This window comes from Rhinopithecus bieti, unplaced genomic scaffold (assembly GCF_001698545.2).
Source record: "Rhinopithecus bieti isolate Rb0 unplaced genomic scaffold, ASM169854v2 scaffold_37505, whole genome shotgun sequence".
NCBI lineage: Eukaryota > Metazoa > Chordata > Mammalia > Primates > Cercopithecidae > Rhinopithecus > Rhinopithecus bieti.
This window is the reverse complement of record NW_016815797.1, coordinates 134857-138144: the sequence shown is the minus strand read 5'-3', so window position 1 is coordinate 138144 and position 3288 is coordinate 134857.

Sequence of the window (3288 nt, the reverse complement as noted above, 5' to 3'; positions counted from 1 at the left end):
ATTTTTTTTTTTTTTTTTTTTTTTTTTTTTTTTTGTCAAGTGGAGTCTCCCTCTGTCACCCAGGCTGGAGTGTAGTGGTGCCGCCTCACTTCACTGCAACTTCGCTTCACTGCCACCACGTCAGGTTAATTTTTTATATTTTTAGTAGAGACGGGGTTTAATCATGTTGGTCAGGCTGCTCTTGAACTCCTGACCTCAGGTAGATGATCCACCCACCTCAGCCTCCCATGCTTGGAATTCAAGCAATTCTCCTGCCTCAGCCTCCCAAGTAGCTGGGACTACAGGCGCCTGCCACCACACTCTGCTAATTTTTGTATTTTTTTTAGTAGAGACAGGATTTTGCCATGTTGGCCAGGCTGGTTTCTAACTCCTGACCTCAGGTGATCTACCCACCTCAGCCTCCCAAAGTCCTGGGATTGCAGGCATGAGCCACCGCCCCAGCTGCGATTCTTTTTTTAGGTCCAAGTAATATTCCATTGTCTGGATATACAGACTGAATTTTTTTTTTCTTTCTTTTTTTTTTTTTTTGAGACAGAGTCTCATTTTGTTGCCCAGACTGGAATGCAATGACGCAATTTTGGCCCACTGCAACCTCCGCCTCCTAAGTTCAAGGGATTCTCCTGCCCCAGTCTCCCAAGTAGCTGGGATTACAGCCCCCCACCACCACTTCAGGCTAAGTTTTTATATTTTTAATAGAGATGGGGTTTAATCATGTTGCTCAGGCTGGTCTTGAACTCCCAATCTCAGGTAGATGATCCACCCACCTCAGTCTCCCATGCTTGGATTACAGGCATGAGCCACCGCACCCGGCCTGGATTGATTTTTTTAAGAGCATAAATTCATTATAAAAAAATTATGAGGCCACGTGCAGTGGCTCATGTCTGTAATCCCAGCACTTTGGGAGGCCGAGGTGGGCGTATCACCTGAGGTCAGGAGTTTGAAACCAACCTGGCCAACATGGTGAAACCCTGTCTCTATTTAAAATACAAAAAAAATTAGCCAAGCGTGGTAGTGCACCTCTGTAATCCGAGCTTCTCGAGAGGCTGAGGCAGGAGAATCACTTGAACCCGGGAGGCGGAGGTTATAGTGAGCTGAGATCACACCACTGCACTCAAGCCTGGCCGACAGAGTGAGACTCTGTCTAACAAAAAAATTTTGAAATAGAAAAAGTCCAAATAAAAGTGTTTAGGCCGGGCGCAGTGACTCACACCTGTAATCCCAGCACTTTGGGAGGCCGAGGTGGGCAGATTGCCTGAGGTCAGGAGTTCGACACCAGCCTGGCCAACATTATGAAACCCCGTCTCTACTAAAAATACAAAAAATTAGCTGGTTCTGATGGCAGGTACCTATAATCCCAGCTACTCAGGAGGCTGAGACAGGAGAATCGCTTGAACCTGGGAGGCGGAGGTTGCATTGAGCTGAGATCGCACCACTGCATTCCAGCCTGGGCAACAGGAGCGAAACTGCCTCAAGAAAAAAAAAAGTGTTTTAAGTTGTGCACAATGTCACTACCTCAACATGATCTCCCCCACAGCCCCTGTGGCAAGTACACATCTATCTGTGTGCAACTGTCCACACAGGAGTGCAGATCAAATAAATGAATGTGATTGAACATTTTTCTTCTAACTACAGAGTTATTATTTAATTTTACTTGATTAGGCTTACACCAGATTAAAGGTCATATTTTCTGTTTTGCTTTAGCCCCTCAAACATCCTGGGATTGCAGGTATTTGAGATCCCGACCAGGACTCCTGCTGAAGGGGGGCCAGCCCCCGGGCATGGAGAACATCACTGCCTCCCAGCCTCCTCTGATCAGACCACTGGCAAACTGCACCAGGAACAGGAACTAGGAATCGTGAGAAGCTGGAGGTGAATTGTTGAGCCCAGTAAGTGGTGAAACCCCAGTTAAGTCTTACAGCTGAAATAATGATAATAATGGCCACCATTCCTGGGCACTCAGTGTGTGCTAGGTGCTGAGCTAATGCTTTGCAAAAATGCTCTCGTTTCACCCTCAGGAGCCCCTGGATGTGGCAGCATTCAGAGATGAAAATGCAGCATGGAGAGGGGACCCATCATGACAGCTCCACACCCAGCAGGTCGTGCAGCCCGGAGGTGAGCCCAGGAGGACTTGCCCATGACTCCATCCTGCAGCTGCCATCCAGCTTGTCCCCAGGCCTCTGTGGCAAGTCCTAGGTTCCCTCGAGGCTTCTCTCTGGGGACTCCTCTCTTACAAACAGAAAGTTGAGTCATGACCCTCCTTTAATTCTACGTTGACCCCAGGCCCAACCCTGTGTGCTCACTGCCCTCCAGCATAACCACTGCCTGCCAAGGCCCTGAATTTGGCCTTCCCCCTTGGCCCTGACGATCCCTGCCAGCCCCAGCTCAGCCTACGACCACTGTCTTATACCTGCTGTCTTTTTTGTTTTGTTTTCGTTTTGATTTTCGTTTTTTGAGACAGAGTCTTGCTCTGTCACCAGGTTGGAGTGCAATGGCGCAATCTCGGCTCACTGCAAGCTCCGCCTCCCAGGTTAAAGGGATTCTTCTGCCTCAGCCTCCTGAGTAGCTGGGACTACAGTTACGCACCACCACGCCCAGCTAATTTTTGTATTTTTAGTAGAGACAGGGTTTCACCATGTTGGCCAGGATGGTCTCGATCTCTTGACCTCATGATCCACCCGCCTTGGCCTCCCAAAGTGCTGGGATTACAGGCATGAGCCACCATACTCGGCCCCTGCTGCCTTTAAATCGAATCACTTGTGTAGACTGGTACAGGCTTTCTGAAAGCAATTTGTGACTGGAGCAAGAGTCTAAAAATTGTTCTGACCCTTTAATTTAGTAATTCTCTTTTGGAGAATTTACACTAACAAAGTTACCAGCAATGCAGATAGTGTTGTATAAAGATGTTCACTGAAGGATTATTTGTAATAAAACATTATGAATAATATAGTTAAGGAAACAGTGCTATTCCTACATAATCAAATATGGTCGAGCCGGGCACGGTGGCTTACACTTGTAATACTAGCACTTTGGGAGGCCAAGGCAGTAAGATCACTTGAGGCCAGGAGTTCAAGACCAGCCTGGCCAACATGGTGAAACACCGTCTCTACTAAAAATACAAAAGTTAGCCAGGCATGGTGGTGGGTGCCTGTAATCCCAGCTACTCGAAAACCTGAGGCAGGAGAATCGCTTGAACCTGGGAGGCAGAAGTTGCAGTGAGCTGAGACCGTGCCACTGCACTCCAGCTCCAGCCTGGGCAACAGAGCAAGACTCTGTCTACAAAAAAAAAAA